This window comes from Notamacropus eugenii, chromosome 1, assembly GCF_028372415.1.
Source record: "Notamacropus eugenii isolate mMacEug1 chromosome 1, mMacEug1.pri_v2, whole genome shotgun sequence".
Classification (NCBI taxonomy): Eukaryota; Metazoa; Chordata; class Mammalia; order Diprotodontia; family Macropodidae; genus Notamacropus; species Notamacropus eugenii.
In genome coordinates, this window is record NC_092872.1 from 344,898,712 (window position 1) to 344,924,139 (window position 25,428).

Below are 25,428 nucleotides of genomic sequence, written 5' to 3' on the forward strand. Positions count from 1 at the left end.
AAAGAAAAGAACTCCTTAAAAAGTAAAACTGGGCAAGTAGAAGTTAATGACTCCACAAGACATTAAGAAACGATCAAACAAAGAGAATTTTTAAAACGAAGAAAATGGGAAATACTGAAAAACAACTAACCTGGAAAATAATCCAGGAGAGAAAATTTAACAATTATTGGACTACCAAAAGCCATGATCAGAAAAAGAGCCAACATCTTTCAAGAATTTATCAAGGAAAACTGCCCTGATATCCTAGAATAGGGGTGGGAAACCTGCGGCCTCAAGGTCACATGTGGCCCTCTAGGTCCTCAGGTGTGGCCTTTTGAGTGAGTCCAAGTTTCACAGAACAAATCCTTTTATTATGGGGATCTGTTCTATGAAATTTGGATTCAGTCAAAGAGCTGCAGTTGAGGACCTAGAAGGCCACTGGTTCCCCACCCTGGTCCTAGAAACAGAGGGTAAAATAGAATTTGAAAGCACCCACTGATCATCTACTGAAAGATATTCTAAAATGAACACTCCCAGGAATATTATAATCAAATTTTAGAGCTCCCAGGTCAAGGTGAAAATATCACAAGCAGCCATAATTCAAATATTGTATAATCATTTTCAGGATAATCCAGGATCTTCCATATTAAAGAATCAGAGGCCTTAGAATATGATATTCTGGAAGGCAAAGAAGCTAGGATTAAAATCAAGAATCACTTACCCAGCAAAGCTGAGTATAATCCTTTATGGGAAAAAATATAAGTATTTAAATGAAATAGAGGACTTTCAAGCATTCCTGATGAAAAGCCCAGAGCTAAAGAGAAATTTTTACTTTCAAATACAAAACTCAAGAATCACACAGATTTACAACCTTGGGGCTAAATTCTAATTCTTCCCTCCTCTTATCCTATCTATTTCATCAGTTGCCAAACCATTTCAGTTCTACCACCACAGCATTTCTTGCACCTACCATCACCCAAGTTCAGGTTATCATTACCTACAATCTAAAATAAGACATAAATGCCTCTGTTTGACATTTAAAGCTATCCCCAATCTAGTCTCAAACTATCTTTCCCTTGAGGGGATGTCCATCAATTGAGGAATGGCTGAACAAACTGTGGTATATGATTGTAATGGAACATTATTGTATTATATGCTACAATGAGCAGGATGATTTCAGAAATACCTTGAAAGACTTACAAAAACTGATGAAATTGAAGTGAACAGAAGTAGGTGAACTTTCTACACAGCAACAGCAATACTGTATGGTGATCAACTGTGAATGTCAACACAATAAAAATTATCATTAGTAAAGGGCCTCTGAAAAAATGATTCAAACTTAAATGGAGACTAATTCCATCCTAAAGAACTGGTGGGTCAGTGAACAAATTACAGGGGGAAAAATGGTTATTTCACTAAAGAAAAAAATATAAAACATCATACTAAAAACTTTTAGGATGTAGCCAAACAATTCAATCTGTAGGGAAAAAGTTATATTTCTAAATATATTCTTTAGCAAAATAGAGAGAACAGATTAATGGATTGAGTATACAAATAAAACTAAAAAGCAATAAAGCAAAAACCTCAATCAAAATAACATTTCTGAAAAAGAAAATGACAACAAAATAAAAAAAAATCCAACCCTATTAAAATGATAAATAAAACCAGGAGCTGTTTTGACAAGGGAAAAAAATATGAATTAAAACAGGTATTTTAATCTCATCAAAAAGGGGGAAAACAAAATTGCCAATATCAAAAATGAAGAACTTGAAATGACAATCATACTGGCTAGCATTTACATAGTGCTTTAAGATTTACAAAACACTCTACAATTATTATCTCATTTTATCCTCACAAACTTGGGAGGTAGAGGAGATTATTATTCCCATTTTACAGATGGGGAAACAAAAAGCAGACAGAGGTTAACTGACTTTCCCAAGGACATATGGTTAGTGTGTGAAACTAGATTTGAACTCAGATTTTCCTAACTACAGGTCCAGTGCTCTAACCACTGAACTACTGAGTTGACAAAGAAACAAAGCAAATTATTATAATTAGCAAAAATAATTTAAATAAAATAAATTAAAAATTATAAACAACTTAGAACAAGTAATAGACAATTTAAATAATCACATCTAAGTAAAAGAAATTGAACAAGCCATAAATAAACTACCAAAAGTAAAAAACTCAGGACCAGATGAATTTAAAAGTGAATTCAACCATTCAAAGAACAATTAACTCAAACTTTATGTAAACTGTTTGAAAAAACAGGGAAAGAAGGAATCCTATCAAACTCCTTCTATGAGACAAATATATGGCCCTGATACCTAAATCAGGGAGAAGAAAAGAAAAAAAAACTATAGACCCATATCTCTAATGAATATCAATGTAAAAACAGCAAATAAAACATATGCAAAGAGGCTATAACAAAATATTTTACTATGAGTAACTTAGATTTACACAAGGAGTATAAGGTTGATTCAGTATTGAAAAAACTATGAACAGATCATATTAAAAGAAAAACAATAAAAATCCCCTGATGATATCAATAGATGCAGAAAAGGCTTTTGATAAAATACCTATATCAATTTAAAAAGCAGTTGAATAAGTGGACTTTTTCTTAACATGGTAAACAAATATTAACTAAAGCTGAAAGCATTATTTATAACTCAGAAACACTAATAGCTTTTCCAATAATCTTCGGAGTAAAGCAGTGGTGGTGCATTGTCACCATTATAATTTGATGTAGTTCTAAAAATACCAGATATAATTGTAAGACACAAAAAGGAAAATTTAAAAATGAGCACAAGCAAAGAAACAAAATTTTTGCTTTTGCAAATAGTATAATGGTTTACTTGAAGATTTAACTCAAAATTAATTGAAAAATAATTTCAATAAAGAAGAAAGAAATAAAATAAACCCATAAAAATAATACCAAAAAAATCCACCAGAAAGTTACAAAAAAGAAAATTCCATTCAAAACTATTACTAAAGAATATATAAAATATCTGTAGAGGTCAATTAACTAAGACAAACACAGAAGATATATGAATACAACTACAAAACATTCTTTATAGAAATCAAGATAAATAATTGGAGAGAAATTCATTGCTCATGGTTGTGCTTTGATAATATAATAAAAATGGCAATACTACTTAAATTAATATTCAGATTCAGTGACATGCCTACCTAACGTACCAAAGAATTACTTTGTTTAGCTTAAAAAATGATAATAAAATTAATCTATACAAACAAAAGGTCAAGAATGTCAAGAGAAATTATGAAGCACAATAAAGTTCCAAACAGCTATATAAGCGAGTTATAAATGGCTACCTTCAAAGAGGAAAATGTCCAGTCTTTGTTATAGCAAAAAAAAAACCTCAAAAAACAAATTGGGTAACATCTCGACAATTACTGTATATGAATAATAATGTTATGTCATAAGAAATTATGAAAAAGATTCAGAGAAACTTGGGAAGACTTGTACAATCAGATGCAGAATGAATTAAGGCGAACCAGAAGAACTATTCATACAATGTCCACAATATATACAAGAAAATGATTAATCACTCCAGGAAAGAGGTTGGGGGGGATTAGGTTGAGGTGGGTAGTCATTAAGGTTATGCCCCAAATTTAAAATAAATAAGTTGAAAATATTATGAGTAAAACATTTTTAAAATGACACAGAGGAGTGTGGAAGGAAATTTGGAAGGGAATAGACAAGCAGGACAATGTTGGTACTATAATGGTGAATTTAATATCTATTTTAGAAAATAAGTTAAATGGATTCACTATTTCCCAAAATCCCCATGTACTAGACTTCTTTGTATATATTTTGAAATATTCATGTTTGTTGATTTTCTACTTCAAAAAAATTTTTTTTAATAAAGTAGTGCTCAGAAAAAAGGGAAATGCTAGTTCTGCTATTATCTGCTCTGGTGAGACCACATCTAAAAAATCTTTGTTCTGCTTGAATGCTGTTAGTAAGGGCAGTGACAAACTAGGAGGAGTTCATAAGAACTGACCAAGGTGGTAAGAGGACAAAAGAACATGCCATAGGAAGTTGGCTTGTACGACACAAAATTCAGAGTGCTTAACCTGAGGAAGAAGATATAAGGAACATATGACTGTGTTTTCTTCAAATATTTAAAGGGCAATCAAGCTGAAGTATCATTAGATTTTTTGTGTGTGTGTGCTTCACTCCAAGGAGTAAAAATTAAGATGGATAGCTGATGGTGAAAAGCAATATTTTCAGAAAGTTCAATTTATGACAAACCTCTCTACATTATTTATGCAGCTCCTCAAATGCTACAGGAGTGTGTGATTCTATATTTATAAACATGGCCAGAATAATAAATAAATTTGAGAAACTGTCATGTTACAATTCTAGACATGAAATCAATCAAGAATTAAGTGTTTATTATTATATGCCAGGTGCTGGGGATACAAGGCAAAAGTGAAATGGTCCCTGTCTTCAAGGAGTTCGCATTCTAATGGGGAAGAGATTATTAGAGAATATGTATCTATAGGCATCTATAAGACATTGAACATATACAAACCAATCTGAGATAAGCTTGCAGGGGAAAAACACTATAAAGTGGGGGGACCAGGAGTTTTGTACATAAGGTGTCGTGTCAAGAAGAGATCCAGGAATTCCAGGAGGCTGAAGTGTGCAGGGAGAACCTTCCCAGTATGGATGGAGGGAGGAGAGTAGGACACCATGTGTAAGGAGCACCACGTGGGCCAGTATCCTTAGACCACAGAGAGCATTTAAGGGAGTGATGTATTAAGTATCCTAGAAAGGTAGGGAGAAGATTAAAAGTGATCCTGCATCATTTCCTTATTGATCCTATTTACAAGTAATTAATTTTGCCCTGCAAACTTCTTTGTCTCTGAACTTAGTGCAGAGTTCAACTGGCATGTAATGGGCTAAATTTAAAAATTCAGTTCCTCGGCCTCAAGGAATTTAACTGACCTTGGAGAATGTGTGAGAAATCAAAGGAGTTTGGGCCTAATATCTTTATTCCACCAAACTATCCTTCTAGGATGCCTCGTTTGCTGTCCAAAAGTGTGGGCCACATCAAACAATTGTTCTGTCGTTTTTCAGTCATGTCCAACTCTCAGTGACCCCATTTGGGGTTTTCTTGTCAGAGATACTGGAGTGTTTTGCCATTTTCTTCTCCAGGTCATCTTACAGACAAGCAAACTGAGGCAAACAGAGTCAACTGACTTGCCTAGGGTCATACCACTATAAGTGTCTGAGGCGAGATTTGAACTCAGGAAGATGAGTCTTCCTGACCTTAGACTCAGCACTCTATCCACTGAGCCAGCTAGCTGCCCCAACCCAAAAAGCACTTCTTAGTCTCATGAGAGAAAAAGTCATTGTTAGCCCCCATCACCAAACTTCCCACCCATCATGTTATTCCCCATACCTCAACTCTATAACCAATAATGTTGCCTTTAATTCTTTGCCATCTTCTGCCTTGCTGCTCTTTGTTCTGTACTCCCCAAAACCATATACGGAATTGTTCTCTTGCTCAGGGTCTTTGACATTAATGGAGGCAAACCCTCAACCCATTTATTGACAGGTACCATGCCCCTACTAAAATATTATCTTGCTCACAGTTCTGCCTCAGGTTACTCTTCTGTTAAAATCCAACTGTCACAGCAATAAGGGGCCAGGTTGTGACATTTTAAACAAAGAGTTTATATTTGGTAGTAGAAGCAACAAGGAGCCATTGGAATTTACTGAGTGGGTGTATGTCTGGGTGTGGGTACGTGTGTGAGATGTAGTCCCAGCTATACTTTAGGAAAATCACAAAGCAAAGGGACTGAATTAAGCTTTGTTTTATTCTAATGTGAGCTTTTTTTATAAAAAAATTTTCATTTCTCCCTTTACTATCTTGCTTGATAATGTCATTTACTTCCATACATGCAACTACCATTTCTTTGCATTAGATTCTCAAATCTATTTGTCCAGTCCTAATATCTCTCCTAAGCTCAAGACTCCAATCACCAACTACATCTTAGATATTTTGAATTGGATGTCCCATAGGTGTCTCAAATTCAATACGTCCAAAACAGAACATTAACTTTTCCCCAACTTCTCCTCTTCCAGACTCTCCTATTATTATCAAGGGCACCAATATCCTCCCAGTCACCCAGGCTCATAATCTCAGTGTCATAATTAATTTGTGTCTAACACAACCCATATATCCATTCTTTCACCAAGTCTTGCTGTTTCTACTTTCACAACACCAGTCCTAAATACTTCCTTCCACCTGTGTGCTCCCTTCCCTCCTCTCACACTGCCACCACTTTGGCACAGCCTCTTGTCATCTCACTCTGGACTACTGTAAAAGCCTTCTGGTTGGTCTCCCTGCCTCTCTGCTCAGCTGTAAAAGTAATCTCCCTAAAGCACAGATCTAATCACATCAACCTATTTCTCAAATTCCAGTGGCTCACCATTATTACCTCAAGGATCAAATATAAAATCCTCTTTGGTTTTTAAAACCCTTTCCTCCTGTCCCTTCCCACCTTTCCAATTTCTTAAACTCTACTCCCCTCCATGTACTCACCATCAAATGACAGTGGTCTTGTTGTTCCTCTCACATGGCCCTCCATCTCCCATCCCCCATGCCTGGAATGTTCTCCCTCCTCATTTCCATCTCCTACCTCCCCTGGCTTCCATCTTTCACAAGAGGACTTTCTTGATCCCTCCTGCTGGTAAGGTATTCCTCTGAGATTACCTTCCATCTACTTTGTACACTGCATGTTGTTTCTCCCATTAAAATGTGAGCTCCTTGAGGGAAGAGATCATTTTTTTGCTTTTCTTTGCATCCTCAGCACTTGATACGGTGCCTGGCACATAATAAAGGCTTAATAAATACTTATTGTGGATGATGATGGTGGTGGTGGTGGTGATGATGATGACAATAGTTGAATGATTTCATGTGAGAGCTACTTAACAAAGATGCCAGATGTGAGGGTTTTCTATAATCTAATGACAGATGCAGCACGCACATTTAGGATTTCATAATGTGCCAATGAGACAATGAAGCAAATAACATGACAGACGCCAACTACTAGTACTAGATCTCCAAGATGGTGAAAAGAGAAAGCATATTCTGCAAAGACAGAGTGAGAAAATGGCATACCTACACTGACCTCTTACCCGAGACAAAAATACAGGTCAGAAAATATTAGAGCTCAAAGAAACAAGATAGAGGGCATCTTACTATAGATTATCTAACCTTGAATTTGTGAACTTGTTTTGTTGCTTAAATGGGAAAACTGGTAACTGAAGCTGACTTTGACCAGAGTGAACCGAGAAGAGGCAATGTGCCTGACTATGTTTAAAGGCCAACACAAACAAAAACATTTATAGGTGTATGAGCAGTAGACTAGTACAGATCATTGACACCAACACATATCAGCACCTATGCATTCAACTACCATCACTATGTAAATGCCTGCCAAATCTCCATATCCATCCCTCATATCTACTGTGACTTCCAGTTCTGCATTTCTAAATGTCAGTTACACACACCAAGATGAATGTTCCACAGATATCTCAAAACTCATGTCCAACAGAACTAATTTTTTTCCCCCAAACCTATCCTTTATCATAACTTCCTTATTTCTGTTAAAGGTGCTATCATTCTTCTAATTACTCAAGTTCATAACCTAGGAGTTGATTCTTCACTTTCACTGATCCCTCATATCTAGTCCACTGCCAAGTCTTGTTGACTCTACCTCTACAACATCTTTCACAATTCATTTCCTTTCCTCAGCTTACACCACAACCATCCTAGCTAATGAATAAAAGAAAAGCACTTTTTAAATGCCAGGTGTCATACTAATTGCTGAGGATACAAGTATAAACAAGGCAGTCCCTGCCCTTAAGAAGTTTATATTCAGAAGGAAAAAAGGGAGGAGAAGTATGTATGTTCTGGAAATGGTTGAGAGGTGACTTGGGGGCCTGGTTCTAAGCAAGATAAAGCAAAAAAGCTCACGTATCAGAGCCAAAGGTATCAGAGACATAATCTGAGTTCTGATAGAAGGAGGAAGACCAGAATATGAGTGGCATGGTTTGAAAATGGCCAAAAAGTTCAAGTCAATATCATGTTTCATCTGGACTACTTAAATAGGCTAACTGGTCTTCCTGCATCTAGTTTCTAACCCTTCTAATTCATCTTTCGTACAATTAGCAAACTGACATTCCTAAAACACTGGGATAAAATGCAAACTCCTCTGTTTGACATTAAAAGCATTTCATAATTAAGTTGCAGTCCATTTTTTCCAGGACATACAAACATACTACTTTCCTTCACATATACTACTACTGTTCATTATCAATGACATTCCATTGACCAACTCCATGCCTTTGCTATATCCCCCTATTCCCTTCATCTCTTGGAACCTCTAGTTCCTTTTCAAGTTTCACCTCAAATGTCACTTTATATTTTATATGTTGTTTTTATTTACTTATCTGTAAAAATGGTCTATCCCCTCAGTAAGAGGGCAGGAACTATTTTGTTTTTATATTTGCATCCCTAGTAAGCAGCATAAAATCAGGCACATAGTAGGTACTTGAAAAATGCTGACATTGTACTGCTCTTCACAGCACCCTTTTCTGCCCCTGCTCCACACACACTCACACTCACACACACACTCACTCACACACACCCCTTCTTTGCAGAGTCTGAAGCAAACATCACCATGATGTATGCTTTGCCAACTACAATATAATTTCAAAAGCTTAAATACTTTGTTTTTTAAAAGTCTCTTTTGAAGAGCATCACAGTATTTTCCTGTTTTGGGAAGGATTCCTAATGATCTCACAAAAAGTCATGTTATGCTGTCAAAAGATTCCACTGGATGGCTAAAGAAGTTGTGGTGTATGATTGTGGTGAAATACTACTGTGCTATGAGAAATTATGAGGATACTTTCAGAAAAATCTGGAAAGACTTACATAAACTGATGCAAAGTGAAGTAACAGAACCAAGAGAATATTGCATGCAGTACGGCAATATTGTACAAATATCAACAGTGAATGACTTAGCTATTCTCAGCAATACAATGATCTAAGAAAATTCTGAAGGACTAATGATGAAAAATGCTATCCACCTCCAGAGGAAGAACTGTTGGGAGTCTGGATGCAGATTAAAACACACTATTTTAAACTTTATTTTTCTTGGGTTGGTTTGTTTTTTTGTGTGTGTTTTCTTTTGCGACATGACTAATATGTTTTGCATGATTACATATTTATAACCTATATAAAATTGCTTGCCTTCTCAATGGGGGGGGAAGGAAAGAAGGAATTTGAAACTAATTTTTTTTAAATGAAGGTTAAAATTTCTTAAAAATGTAATTGGAAAAAAAAATTTGAAGGAAAATAAATGAATGATTCCATTCTGAGATCTTGAGAACTGGTTCCCTAAAATAATGACCAGAACTTGTACTAGAATCAGAACTGCATTAGAGGTAGGGGTTTTTTTACAGCATTTTTTTTTCTTTTTGAATGACCACACTGAGATTCCTATAACTCACATTGCAACACAATGTCTGAGGAACCTAACTCAGAGGTCCAGGGATAGCTTTGCTCTCTTCTTGTACCTCATACCCTTGATATCCCTCTTACACTCACAAGGAAAATGTGCAACGCAAGAATTCTAAAAGCTCAGGCAAATGAAAATGTGGTCAAGAAAGGGAAGTCCCCAAAGTTTCCCATCTCCTGACCACAGGCTAGCTTTTTTAAATTAAAAAAAAAAAACCTGGGGTTTTTCCAAGATGGCAAGGAAAATGTAAACAGAGTCAGATTCCACATGGACTGAAATGAAGCCATGTCTTTGCATCCAGTGACAGGTATTCCCCAGAAAAAAACAAAATCACAAAATCCCCTCATCAGTTTCAAAAAAGTCTTAAAAGTCAAAAGCACAACTGCCCTAAAGAAATAAGAAGTCACCCCCACTGGATGAGAGATCCGTGGGTATGGTACACTGCATATATTTTCAGAATTTTCTGATGTACCAATCAGTTTTGTTGATTTTTTTCCCTCTTCCTCTTTTTCTTTTAAAAATATTATTTGTCATATAATATGCCTCTCTGAAAGGGGAGAGAAGGAAGAAAGGTACCAGAAGAAATTTTAGTGATTTATAAAATAAACAAACGATGTCAATAAAAGTTTATTTTTTTAAAAAGTTAACAGCACATGTTACTAAAAGATTCAAGGTTTAGACTGAACTGCACCATACTCCAGGCTAGGTGATCTTCTGTCCTTTTGTCCTCTGTAATCCACCAGTTAAGCAATTAGAAACCATGATTTTAATTCTTCTTTAGGGTAAAATATACTCAACAGATATGTCTGATCACACATACACCACATAGCTCCCCACCCCACTCTATTTTTAACAAAATAAAAACAGCCTCCTACCTGGTCTTCCTGCCTCCAGTCTAAGCATTTTCATGCCATCCTAAAAATCTATTCCAGCTTAAACATCCAGAATCAATGTTCTAATCACATCACCCACTCCCCACTCAAAAACCTCCCAAAATCCTCCACTGCCTACACAATATAGTCCAAACTTCTTAGCTGGGCTCCACCCTACCCCTCTAGTCTTATCTGAAACTACTCCTTACGAAGCACCCTTGATTACAGTCAAATAAGACTCCTCAGGACTGCCTAAACACGCCCTGCACTCCCCAGTATTCACATGTTAGCTCATGCCACTCCCTATGCCTAGGGTATTTCCCCTCTGAACAACAACATAGCAATGTAGGACTTTCTTGACATTTTTCCTTTAATTTCTTGTACTGAGTTTATCAATCTAAATACCTTTTCACTGTGAGTTCCTGAGGGAAAAAAAAAACCCTCTGTTTTACTTATCTTTATGTCTCCTAAATAGTAATATTTTAGATTTAGAGCTGTAAGGGATCTCAGAGGTCCTTTAGCAACTTTCATTCTACATTTAGGAAACTGAAGACTACGATAAGTGCTTAATGTCTGTTAAAATGTGAATGGACAAAGGAATCTGAAGGTGATATGTAGCGATTTGTAAGCTGTTAATATTGTTATATAATAGCTAAAATTTATATAATGCCTACTACGTGCCAGGAACTATGGTAAATGCTTTTACAAATATAATTTCATTTGATCCTTACAACAACCCTGGGAGGTAGGTGCTATTGTTAAAATCTTTATTTTATAAATGTAGGAAACTGAGGCTGAAAGAGGTTAAGTGACTTGTTCAGAGTCACATTGCTAGTGAGTCTATGAGATTAAATTTCAACTCAGGTCTTCCTGAATCCAGGCCTGGTCCTCTATCCACTGTGCCACCTAGCTACCCTATTATATCCTTTATCATAAGAAATTCTGAATATATGTTCATATTTATTTTTGTAATGTATATAATAAAATTACTTTTAGGTGTGAATCGAGAAAAATCAACAAATGTTGAGCACTAAATGAATGACTTCTGGGGCTCTTCTCAAGCCTCTCTTCTGCCAAAATCTTTCCATCATCTTTGCCTGATAAGACCCTGAGGATGCCCCTGTCATACTGCAGACAATCCAAAGGCATTTATGTTCATCCATTTGCAGCTAAATGAAAGATAGCTCTCTGATATGGCCACTCATCTAAGGGCTGCCCTAGATGAAGGGCGGTTTCTGTCTAATGGATCCCTCTAAAATAAAATGAGTTTCTTTAGCATTTCCTGTCTTCCCACCACCTATATTTGAGCAATTATGCCAGATTATGCAACTGCTCAGACATGCAGAAAATCTGTATCCAAGAATTCTCTAAACAAAACTACAGGCAGAAAGAAATTTTGGTGTTTTTAAAAGTTTGTTTTTTTTTTCCCAAGGGGCAAGAAATATCTCGCAAAAACTGATTCAGCAGTTCTACTTCTAAAAGCATGAAACTCTGTTCTGTGATTGAGATGTTAAAGTCAATCATGAAAACCAAAAAAGAAAAGGGTTGTGGCTTCTGTTAGGCAATCCTGAAATAAATCTTTTAACTGCTTCACTCTTTTTCGACTTCTGTGAGGTTAGAAACTACTCATCCTGAACCAGAAAGTAATTGTCTAGATTATGCCCTTCTCCAAAATCCAGATACAGTCAGTATCTTATCAACCCTTCAAAACCAGCTTTTCCATTAAGTCTTTCTTCATTCTATTTGAATCTCATGTGGTCCAAGAAAGCACCTTGTATATCTCTTACTTGTAATTGTGTACTCTGATTGTAGATCATATCTCTACACTCAACAGTAAGCTCCCTGAAGCCAGGACTTGCCTATTTGTTTTGGTTACTCTCCCATGTGTTTGGTACATGGTAGGTCCTTAACAGGAGGAAGCAGGTGGCACAGTGGATGAGTACGGGGTGTGAAATTAAGAAGACTCATCTTTATGAATTCAAATCTGGTCTCAGACACTTACTAGCTTGTGTGACCCTGGGCAAATCACTTAACTCTGCCTCAGTTCCCCATCTGTAAAGCTGCCAAGAAAACCCCAAATAAGACCACAAAGAGTCAGACAAAACTGACTCAGCAACAACAAAAGGCTCCTAATAAGTGTCTGATGAACTCAATTTAAAGACCAAGGGCCATGTACAGGACTTCCAAAGTCAGAGCTTCTTTTACCTGCCATGTTTCTCTTTAAGACAGGGAGAAAGAAAAAGAATGAGTAAGAGCACTTTTGAGGGAAGAAGAGAGGGAGAGGTGGAAGGAAAGAATAACAAAATTATAGCAGGATTAGGAAGAACAATGAGGAAGAAGTAGAAGAAGGAAATAAGAAGTGAACACATCTGCTTTATGCCCCTGGGGTACACAGGCATGGGTCCCAGTCTGACATTTCCATTCAACTCAAAAAAGATCTGCAAGTTTTAGTGGCTAGCAAACTAACAGTGCAACTTAACAGCCAAAAAAAGGTAATGTGGTCCTGGCTACATGGAGAGGCAGAACATCTAGAAAAAAAGGACGGGATATTCTGCCCTGGCTGGACACATCTGGAGTGCTGTGTTGAGTTCTTAGCACCATATTTTAAGGATGATGATGGGCTGGAAAGTGATGAAAGTAAAATGACCAAGGTTGTAAAGGGCCAGATCATGCCACCTAGGGCTTGTTGAAGGAACTGGGAGAGAAGTCTTGGAGAAACATAATAATTATCTTCAAATATCTGAATGGCTATCATAGATAAGAGGGATTAAACTTGTCCTGCTTCACTCCAGAGGATAGAACCAGGACCAGGAGGAAGTAAGAAAGAGACATTACCTTACCATTAGAGGTATCATCTTTACCATTAGGGCCATCCAAAAGTAGAATTTGTTTATGTCATTGAAGGTCTTCAAGTAAGGCTTTGGGACACTGTAGAGGGTAGTCTCAGTTAGGTATGAATTAGACCAGATGGCCTCTAAGGTGCAATCTATATGTAAAATTTTGTAGTTCTGTAGAAATTTCTCTTTATCCACAATGGTCCCATACTTTTAGTGGCCTCATAGCTTCCTCCTCTGACACTGTTCACCAAGCCATACTTGATACTGCTACAATAAAGATCTTCTTAATCTAGACAGCTCTAGTCACATCATATTCCTATTTTTAAAAACCTTAGCCATTCTCTATTGCCAACAGTTTAAAATTCAAACTCCCTAACCTCGCACTCAAGACCCTCTAAAATTCTGCTCCAATTTCAGCTTCATATCATATATAACACAGCATGATGTAGTAGAGGGTCGCCCTTGGAGTCCGGTAGACCTGGTTTCAAATCCTGTCTCTGACCTATGCTGGCTGTGTGACCATAAGTAAAGTCACTTAATTTCTCAATGCCCCAGACACTGTAAGATTCTTTAGTGACAAATGAGGTGCAGAGCTACATTAGCAGAAGTTTCTTTACCAGGAATACCTCTCAGAGATGAAATCACAGATCTATACCAAAGAAATCACACTTCTCTGTACTCTAGCCAAACCAGACTTCTCACCTCTCCATATTTGTTCCTAAAGCCTAGAATTCCCTCAAGTTGTTCTTCACATATTCATCCTTTAAGGCCCAATGCGATCTCCATGAGTCATTCTTTGAGTCTCCACTCCGTAAACTAAAAGAAATCCCTTTCTTCTGAGGTCTCCTGTCACCACTTCTGTTGCCCTCTCACTACACTGTAGTGTGTATCTGTCTTTGTGCACATGTATGTATATACATGTCTTAGTCTTCCCTACACAACAGACTCCTTAAGGACAGGAACCATGTCTTAGGCATCTCTTCCTCTCAGTTCCCATTTCTGCCCCAGTGCTAGGATAGTTTTGCACATAGTAGGCACCGGATACCTATCTGTTTAACCAAATTTCTGTCCATTTATCGCCCTCCCTAGACACCAATGCATCCTGTATTTGTCAGTCAAAATCAAAGCATCTATCAGGCTGTCAGTTCCCCAAAGGCAAGTGGTTTTTTTTCAAATAAATTTCTATTGGCATTTTTTGTTTATACGTCCCCTAAATTTTCCTCTGTAACCTTCCCTCCCTCCCTCTTCCTCCTCCAGAGAGCCATGCCTTGTAAGAAAAAATATTTTTTAAAGAGGAAAAAAAAAATCAACAAAACTAATCAATACATTTTAAAAACTTCAATATAGACTTCCTCACCTCTGCAAAGGATGGTAGAGAGGGAGGTATCTTCTTATCTCTTTTTTTGAGACTAAGATTGTTCTTTATAATATAGTAACATTAATTTTCAATTTTTTGTGTTTGTGGTTATTATGTGGACATAATATTTATGAGCTGTTGGCTTCACTTACTTGATTTTTCATCAGTTCATTTAAATCTTTCCATGCTTCTCTGTCACATTTGCTGTTTCTTGTAGTCATGCCTATAAGAAACATTACATTTATTTGCCACAATCTGAATTAGTCATTCCCCAATCCATGAGTATCTTTGTTTCTAATTCTTTGTTGCCCTAAAAGGGTTTCCATAAATAATTTTGTATACTGCATATGAACCTCTTCTTTTTATAAATGATCTCTATGCCATGGGCAAGTTCTATGTTCAGGCACAACTATGATGTCATGAGCTTATTAATATTGTGCTCTGGTTCACACATTTGTACTAGACTCTAGATGCCAAAAGTAATGCTGCAATAAATAATGTTAAAAGTTTGCAACTACAGCTTGTCTAACTCGAGTTCCACAAAAACAAACTTTCTGACCTAAACTGGAAACCTTGCAATTTAAAAATTAATTAAATCCTAGCAAGAGAAAATAGTGAAATTTGTTTGCACCACTCTCCAAATGAATGTAAGACCTGGCCCTTACATCATTCCACCTAGAATATCGTAGTAGACTCTTTGGTCAAATCAATTAGCCAGTTTGAGAAGTGCCTATTTGGTGGGTCCTCTTTTGCATGTGGTAAAACTGACATAGGTCTGGCTTGAACTAGGAGCTTAGGATATCTATTATTAATATTATCTATGGCTACCCCGGCATCTCAGACACTTAGAAACTGTGAAGAACACAAGCCTTTCTATAACATTTAACCAGATAACATCAGAAATCCTATGTAAAGTAGGAGTGGTAAAGAGTTAGGGGTGATGGTTAGGGTAAAATATGGGGCATGAGGCTGTTCTCAATAACCCTCTGGACAACCCAGGATCTTCCAAGTGCTGACAATGAGAACACCAATCAAGAGGACGGGCTAGTTTGGGTCCTGAAGTTGAACTCTTTGTTGAATTCTTCACTTAGCCATTTCCAGAAATCTTTAATCTTTCACCTAAATGTTTACAATATTATTTAACACTTAACAGTTTCCCCTGACTGGAGCTGAGCACTTCTCATCAAGTCTATATGGGATCAGACCCAAGAAATTCTATTAGAAACTGGAAGAAACAGAGTTGAAAAGAACTACAAAAATAACACTTCCACTTTCACATTCTTCCTGCAGAAGGCAAAGGAAAATTATCTTAATTAAGTGTGAATTCCCACTATTCTTGGTGATCATGGTCAGAGAAAGAGATATAAAAATGAAAGTCATACAAACCAAAGGGCTGAGCAATCAACCCCAACTTTTGAACCTCCATACAAATGAGCCCCCTGGCTCATTGCAACACCTCTGCCTCCCTTTTAGCACTCATGTACAAGGTAGAACCAGCTACATGCAGTTATTCACATATATCTGACATGGATTGGAGCTGCTTTGTAAACTTGGATAAAATATCCATTCTCTTTGAACACCACAACCAAAAAATAACCCTACGGGCAAAAGTGGGTATGAGTTTCTGTTGTCATTACTGATTCTCTTCAATGTGTCCCACGCCGAATACTGATCTCCTCTGCCAGTATTCAGGTAAAAGGGTCACCATTAGCCCTTACAAGTTCTGTAAGGGGAAAACCTGGGATTACTCAAACAAATACAGAGAAATACTACCCAAGTCTCTCTCAGTAATGCCTAACATCAGTTTCAGATACTTAGCCCTTAAGTCTCAGAAATACCCAGGTGGTTGTGAGAAATGTACCAAAGAAATGCTAGGGCTGGCTGTCAGCCAGAAGGTGAAAACACCTGGCTATACACAGTAGCCAGAAGACATTTAGGATCTTCTTTCCCTTTATCACAGGGGTGGGTGTATTGAGGTTCACTGGCCAAACTCCAAGAAATGAAAAACTGGCTTCCAAAGAAACTGGCTTCAGCTTTGGATGACTCAAAGCTTCACCTCTTTCCAAAGGTGAACCAGTTCTGCCAGCTCATCCTGGCTTTGGGCTTGGAATCTGCAAGCTGAATTTGCTACCTGGTTCTTTCCTGAAAACTTCTGACTTACTGGAAGCAATAAACTGAGAAACAACCCTTATCCCTGCCTAAGGGACACTTAAGGGCAATGTCTTCTTAATATTTAACTCCATGGTTAAAAATAAGAGACTCTGGCCTCATAGTCATTGTAGTTACTGATGCCGCACCTGATAATCAAGGGCAGGTCTGATTCTCTGAAGTCACATGATCTACCTTAGGCAAGGAAAGTGTCAGGGGCCAGTTTCTGCCAAGGGGCCTAAGAAGTGACACAAATATAGAGGGTGTGCTTTCAATTGGGTTCATTTTCTGGACAACTGAGAATCTTCTCTAGGGTTAACTACCAGAATCTTTAGGACTGCTTCTGTTTTTGACCCTATAGACATAAACACTACTGTTATTTTCATTCTACACTTGCCAAGGAAACGTTACATGGAGAAATACTAGAATGAAGAATGAGCCAATATTTCCCTAAAGTGTCATACATGCCTACAAAGGCAAGTTATGTTTAATACATAAGGGTAGGTAATTTCAAATAACCTACATTTGGATTTGCAGGCATATAAGTCATAAACTAAGAGAAAAACTAATTCTCTTCAATGTGGACCTTCTGACTCTTTATTTGACTTCATTCTTACTGCAGGAATTCTTGAGACAACTGGTCAGTACTTGGAAGGGGTATCTGCATTGTCACGAATAAGCCACATATAAATTACTGAAGAAGAATAAGGACAAAACAGGATAAGAGTTTGGGGACCCAGAAGGATGAATCAAGGCCTGAAGTCATTTTGGGAAAAGGAGACAAAGCACAGAGATTAAGGAGACTTAAGATGCGAAGTAGGAAAGCCAGGTCATCACGGTGAATGGTCTCCTTAGTTAAACAGCTGAGAGAGGGAAAATTTAAATATTTAAATCTACAAAAAGGAGGGGAAAGCCCTTTTTGTATACAGCTGTGCCCAACCAGCATGGCTGTTAACATGGCTTACAATTAATCACAGGGTGGGAAATATAAAAGTTACAATAAAATATAATACTGACACAACTGTCTACATGGATATGAAAATCTAATTTTTCAAAACAGATACATTAAAGAGTCACCACTGACACTGCAAAATGATTGTCTGGTTTACAGAAAGATTTATTGAATGCTCTTTTTTATGGTGAGACTGTTTTAGTGCACAAAGAATGAGTTACCAAAAAGCTGCTTTATACTGAATATTTCAGAAACACAATTACTACAAAAGGCAAAGTACACACTATAACATGCACATGCACTCATGCACACATACAGAGTCCTGCTTTTAAAATGTGCACTTGGTTCTTGGAGGCAGGTGGCTAAGGAATCTAGGTGTATGTCCTAGGCTAGGAAGTCAAAGCTTTTCATAATAATGATAATAACTAACATTTATATATAGCTTACCGTCAGACACTGTGCTAAAAAAGCTTTATATTATCTCATTTGATCCTCATAACAACCACAAGGTAGATGCTATTATTACTCCCATTTTACAGATAATAAAACAGGCAAATAGAGTTAACTGACTTGCCCAGAGTCACATAGCTAGTAAATGTCTAAAGCCGCATTTGAACTCAAGCCCACTGTTCCAACTAGTTGTGTTCTGACATACTCTGGTGTCTTTTGCTCTGTAACCCCTTCAAATCATTATCATCTCCCTTCCCCTTTCACTCTAAACTTCTATAAAGAACATTCTACACTCCGTCCACTCTCCTTAACTTTGAAAACCAGGCATTTGTCTCCACCACTCCCCTCTCCAAAGTCACCAACGATCTCCTGGCAAATCCAATGGCCCTTTCTCAGTCCTCATCCTATCTGACTTCTTTGCCACATTTGACAACTCCAACCACACCCTCTTCCTATATACTGCCTCTTCCTGGCTTCTATGACATTGTTCTCTTGGTTCATCCACCACCTGTACAAGTTCCTTCTTGGTCTCCTTACCTAGTTCACCTTTTTCCTACAGCATCCTAGATGTAGGTGTCTCTCAAAGTTCTATTCTAGGCCTCCTTTTCTTCCTCTAAAATACTCTCCCTCGGTGATCTCATCTAATCCCTTGGCTTCAGTTATCATCTTTATGCAAGAGACAACCAAATCTATGTGTTTAATTCCAGTTTCTCCCTAGAACTCCAAACCTGTATTTACAATTTCCTTTTGGATATCTCCACCCAGATGTTTTACTAGCATCTCAAACAAAATATATAAAAAGTAGAATTTTCTCAAACCTCATGTTATATTCACTATATTACTTAGACACGGGCTGTTGTTTGCCCTTAGTTTTCAAACAGGAACAATGACATCATTGGGTGATGTCTTGACTCGCACATGAAATGAACTGAAGTGAGGCAGAGCTGCACAAAGTCATCAGCTTCACTCCCTCTTCCAGTTATCAAAGTCCAGTGGCAGGACAAAAATCAAGACAACTGGCAATGGCACACTGCCACATCTTTGATGACCAAGCTCTAAGTACTCCACAGCATCTCCTTCAGCCTCCTTCATGGCCATTGGAACAAACTGTTCTCATCTACCCATTACACTAGGGGGAGTCTTCTAATGCTTGGCATAGACAACCCCCTAACTCACCAAGTGATTTGAGGCCCATCAGTTATCCTCAACCTTGTTGAGCCTGTCTGCCAAGATGATTTACTAGGGTGAGGCCACTCCCATTGCCCATGCCTGGCTTCAAACTGTGAAATTTTCTTTGATTTTTTTTCTTTTCCATTATCCCCCTACAACCAGACTTGCCAAGTCTTTTCCACTGTATGTCCTGTCATTTCCCTCAAATCCATCCCCTACCTCTCTGTTCCTACTCTTTATCACCATATTTGCAGGCCCTTATCACTACTTGTCTCTTCTATTGCTATGGTTTCCTAAGTAGCTTCAGTGTCTCACCGTTCCAGTTCATCCTTATGTTTATGTTCAACCATATCAGTAGTTCTCTATCAACAAAATATAAGATATGTGGTATGAAATGTAATGCTGAATGTAATGTGAAATATACATGTGAAATCATAAAAAAACATTTCTTTATCAGCCATACTGCAAAAATAGCAAGAAAAATAAAGTGAAAAAAAAAAGCATGCCTCAATTTGCACGCAAAATTAATCAGTTCTCTCTCTAGAGATGGATAGTATTTTTCATCACAAGTCCTTTGCAATTGTCTTAGATCACAGTATTAATCAGAACAGCTAAGTGTTTCATAGTCAATCACCCTTATAATATTTGTTACTGTGCAACAGTAATGATAACAGTTAACTGTTGCTGTGCAATCTCCAGTTCTGCTCACTTCACTTTCCATCGGTTCATAAAGGTCTTGCCATATTCTTCTGAAACCATCCCCCTCATTTTTTATGGCACAATAATACTCCATCACAATCATATGCCACAACTTGTTCAGCCATCCTCCAATTGAGGGGCATGCTATCAATTTCCAATTCTCTCATACCACAAAATACGCTGCTATAAATATTTTTGTGCATATGGGTCCTTTTTTCTTTTTCTCTGATCTCTTTGGAGTATAGGCCTAGTAGTGGTATTGCTGGCTCAAAAGGTATGAACAGTTTTATAGCCCTTTGGGCTTAGTTCCAGAATAGCTGGACCTATTCTCAACTCCACCAACAATTCATTAGTGTACCTATTTTCCCTCATCCCGTCCAGCACTTATCATTTATGATAGGTGTGAGGTGGTAGCTCAGAGTTGTTTAAATTTTCATTTCTCTAATCAATAGTTATTTAGAGCATTTTTTCATGACTATAGATAGCTTTGATTTCTTCTGCAAACTACTTGTTTATCTCCTTTGACTATTTATCAACTGGGGACTGGTTCTTATGTGGAAGCTGTTAAATCTCGTGTGATCCTGACTGTGGTTCCATGATACCTAAATGGTTTCTTTTTGGCTGCTTGTAATATTTTCTCCATGATCTGCATGCTCAATTTGGCTATAATATTCCTGGGAGTTTTCATTTGGGAATTTCTTTCAGGAAGCTATAAGAGGTGGAATAAAGGCAGAGGACTCAACTGATCACTTCCAAATTCCCCTCCGAACAACTTTAAAATAATACCTCAAAACAAATTCTGGAGTGGCAAAAGCAACAAAAAAACAGAGTGAAACACTTATTCTACTTCAAGAGTAGTCAGAAGATCAGTAGTAAAGGTCTGTCTCAGAAAGGTAAAAAGAAAGTGCAGTCCAGCAAGGCCCTACGCCCTGGCAAAAGTCAGCAGAAGGCCTTGGGGGTAACTGAATCTGCAACAGTGATTTCTGGAGTTCTCAACCCATAGATAACACAGGGATCAGACAACTGGTCAGAAGGAGATTATAAGGGATCCTTTGCTGGCACTGGGCGTAGGTCTCTGTTGCATTGCCCACACTCTGTTTCTGGTCACAGTCCAGGGCAAGGAGGAACACTAGCTCACTATAACTCCCAGACAGAGGGGAGTAGGGACCCATAATAGGCAGAAAAGAATACTTGTGGCCACTGAAAGACCAGAGTACAGGCCAGGAGAGCAATGACCACACCCTTCCTTAGATAATACCATCTTGGAAGAGCTGAAAATTTACAGAGATGCCCTTCCTCCCCAGCCCGCCCCACCTAGCTATGAAATCAAGAGAACAAAAAGCCTGACATGTTGAATAGTGCCCCCTCCACCCCAGGAGCAGAGCCTAACTTTAACATAAAGTTAAAAGTCAAGAAATAGGCAGAAAAAAATAAACAAACAACAAAAAAAAAACCTGATCATAGAAAGTTAAAATGGTGACAGGGAAGATCAAAACACAAACTCAGAAGAGGACAATATGTCAAAATGTCTACATGCAAAGGTCCCCCAAAGAAAAATGTAAATTGGTCTCAGGCCCAAAAAGAATTCATGGAAAAGTTCAAAAGGGATTTTAAAAATCAAATGAGAAGTAGAGGAAAATTTGGGAAAAGAAATAATAGTGATACAATTAAAAAATGATACCTTAAAAAACAGAATATGTCAAATGGTAAAAGAGGCACAAAAACCCACTGAATAACTCTTTAAAAAGCAAAATTGGCCAAAATGAAATAGATATGCAAAAATTTACTGAAGAAAACAACTTAAAAAGCAGAACTGGCCAAATGGAAAAGAAGATATATAAGCTAAGTGAAGAAAACATTTTTTAAAAATTAAAATTATATTTCCTGAAGCCATGATCAAAAAATGGGCCTAGAAGAGATCTCAAAATGAAAACTCCCAGGAATATTATAGCTAAATTCCAGAATTCTCAGGTCAAGTAGAAAATAGTGCAAACAGCCAGAAAGAAACAATTCAAAAACTGTGGAGTCACAGTCAGGATAACATAAGATTTAGCAGCTTCTACATTAAAGACAAGCATGAAAAAGTATGAACAGGAAAGAGAAACCATAAGGTATTCAATAAGATTAAACTGTTTTCATTCCTACATGGGAATGATATGCAAAACTCCTAAGAACTTTATCATTATCAGGCAGTTAAAAAGCATATACATAGACAGAGGGCATGGGTAAGTTGATTATGATGGGATAATACCACTACCCCCTCAAAAAATTAAGGGTTAAGAAAGATGGAGGCAATGGGAGAAGAGAGAAAGTGAACAGTGGATTCCTTCAATTTCTATTTTACCCTCTGGATCTAAGATATCAGGGAAGTTTTCTTTTATAATGTCTTGAAAAATTATATCCAGGTTGGTTTTTTTTAATAATTGTGGCTTTCAGGCAGTCCAATAATTCTTAAATTATCTCTCCTTAATCTATTTTCCAAGTCAGTTGTTTTCCAGATTAAATCTTTCACATTTTCTTCTATTTTTTCATTCTTTTGATTTTATTTTCTTGATGTCTCATGAAGTCATTAGCTTTCATCTGCCCAATTCGATTTTTAAGAAATTCTTTCTTCAGTGAATTTTTTTTAATCTCTTTTTTCCATTTGACTTTTCCTGCTTTTTAAGGAGTTCTTTTCTTCAATGTATTTTTTGTGTCTCTCTTACCACTAGGTCAATTCAGCATTTTTTGTGCCTTTTTTTTAACCAAGGTGTTAATTCTCTTTTCATAATTTTCATTCTCCTACCACTCTTAGCTCTTTAACACTGCCAGGAATTCTTAATGGTCTTGTGTCTGATTATAATTTTTCCTTTGAGGTTTTGGTCGCACCTATTTCCATACTGTTGTCTTCTTCTGTGATACTATATTTTGCTTCAGTTTTCCCATCATATTGTGAGCCTTCTCCTTGTGAGCACTCAAGCAACAGCCCAATTCCTGGTCATCTATATGTTTCTTCTATTTGTATGAGCAAATCTTATGTGTGCATATTTTCTCTTTTCTAGCACTAGTGTCACACTTCATGGGGTGGGTTGGGGGTGCTTGTATAATGGAGCTTTCTGTGGGCCTTCAGGTATGTATGTATGTGGGGCTGGTGCTTGTGCCTCTGTCTCCTCATCAATTCTTGAGCTTCTTCCTGCCATCTGTGGAATGAACAGTCTAGAAAATCTTAAACCTTTATGGTACCTAGAGTCATTCAAGATTAAGCTAAAAAGAAGCCTCCTCCAGGCCAGGGATTTACTTAACCTCAGGGATAACTATCTCCTAATTGTCATGGAAGCAGATCAGATAAAGCAGCAGACACAGTAAACTTGACCTGGAAAGGTCTGCTTGAGAGTTCCAAGTCCAAGGCCCAGGCTGATGTCTTAGAAAGCACTGGAGCTCTCTAGTGGCCACAGTCTAGCCCTACTCAATGGAATCAAGGAATGTATCAGAAATGAGTCTACTAGAATGTGACCAAGAGAAGGCTCTGCCCGCCGCTGCTCCTCTCGCTGGTCCACAGACCCCATGACTACCAAAACCATGGTAGTTCTGGGAACAATGAAGGCATTCAGTGAATGTTTGGTAAATGAATTCTTCCTAGTTCAGTGACATACGAGATCATAAGAGACAGTATAGTAAATTACTGAAGCTTAAAACTGCAGTGAGATTTTTCAGACATTCTATATGGTTGATAAAGTGCTAGACATAGGTTTAAATCCTGCCTCTAACACTTAATAGTTACACGAATGGGGACAAGTCACTTAACTCAAGTCTCGGTTTTTTTACCTATAATGCAGATATATAGGTTTCACAGATGTTTTATAACACTCGAATATATACTCTGACATTAATATAGTTTTAACATGTGCAAAGTGATATATACATATGTGTATGTATATGTGTTGGTGTGTGTGTGTTCTCATTTGAGTCTCATAACACCCCTGAAATAAAAGCATTCTATAAATGACCTGTTGGATCCTTTTTCACACAACTACTAAAACAAACTTTCAAATGAAGAAATATAAACACATCCTTAAGAGTTAGAAGAGCCCTCAGAGACCATGTAGTCCAATCTGTGCCAGGAAGGAAATGCCATTATGAGACAGAAAGACACACACACACACACACACACACACACACACACACACACACACACTCTCTCTTTCTCTCCTTCCACTAAGTGTATACATATATATACATAAACTATACACACACATACACAATTTCTTGCATGGTACCTACTCCATTAGAATGTCAGCTTCTTCAAGATAGGGAGCATGTTCTGTCTTTTGTTATAGCATTTAGTACAGTGCCTAGGACCACTTAATTTTTTTTTTTTTTTTTACTATTTTATACCTTTAAAAAAATGAGTTAGAAGCACACCTTTGGGGAGGGGGTAAATTCTTAACTAAATAAGGAACAGAGATAACTATAAAAGACAAACAGATCATTTCAATTCCACAAAATTGAAAAGCTTTTCATCTGTTAAGCTAATATAAGTAGGATAAGAAAGGAAGTGGTTGCCTGGAGAAAAATCTCTGTAACAAATATCTTTGATAGGGGTTTGATAGTCGATTTATGAAGACAACTAACAGAATATATAAGACCAAAAGCTATTTCACAATAAATAAGTGGCCAAAAGAAATTAACAAACTGTGCTCAAAATAAGAATTGCAAACCAATAAGAGCTCTGAGGTACCAGGAAACTGGAAAAAAATGTGACAAAAGGTGGAAAAAGTTTCAGGGAATGTGGAAAGATGAATTTTAATGTACTGCAGGTAGAGTTTTGAAATGATATAACTATTTTGGAAAACAAGTTGGAATTACACAAATAAAGTGACTAAAATATACCCCTTGCCTCACAGATTTAAGACTAGGCATATAGGTCAAATGGGTCATAGATAAAAGAAAAATTCCATACATGGTACACCAAAATATTTAAAACAGCACTTTTGGAGGTAGTAAAGAACTAGAAACAAAAGTAGATGTCCAACAAGTGGAGAAAGTTGAAAGAAACTATGATATATGAACAAAATGTGATCTTTCTGTGCTGTAAGAAACAACAAACATGATAAAAATAGAAAAAGCACAGAAATACATGAACCAAGGAAAAGCAGAACCAAGAAAGTACGCATAAATGCAGATGCATGTGCGTGGATACACATGCATATGCATATACACACACGCATATGCATATACACACAGGCATACACATACACACACGTACACACATACACAATAACTATGACAATGCAAATGAAAAGAAGCACCACCACAAAACATGAATAGAGATGTTGCAAAATTACAAAGAACAAGTTTGGTCCCAAAGAAGAGCTATAAGAAGACACCTTCCTCAAATTTCTTTGAAAAGGAGAGAAGGGGAGA

General features: G+C 37.2%; 1 long non-coding RNA gene across 1 annotated transcript in view; it reads right to left on the reverse strand.

Moving 5' to 3' along the window:
* The window catches only part of LOC140518144 (uncharacterized), a 96,880-nt gene that overhangs the window by 19,099 nt on the left and 52,353 nt on the right, over window positions 1-25,428 (reverse strand). The window contains exon 2 of the long non-coding RNA XR_011971838.1: window positions 14,759-14,829. This is a non-coding gene — a long non-coding RNA (uncharacterized lncRNA). The remainder of the gene's footprint in view (window positions 1-14,758; window positions 14,830-25,428) is intronic.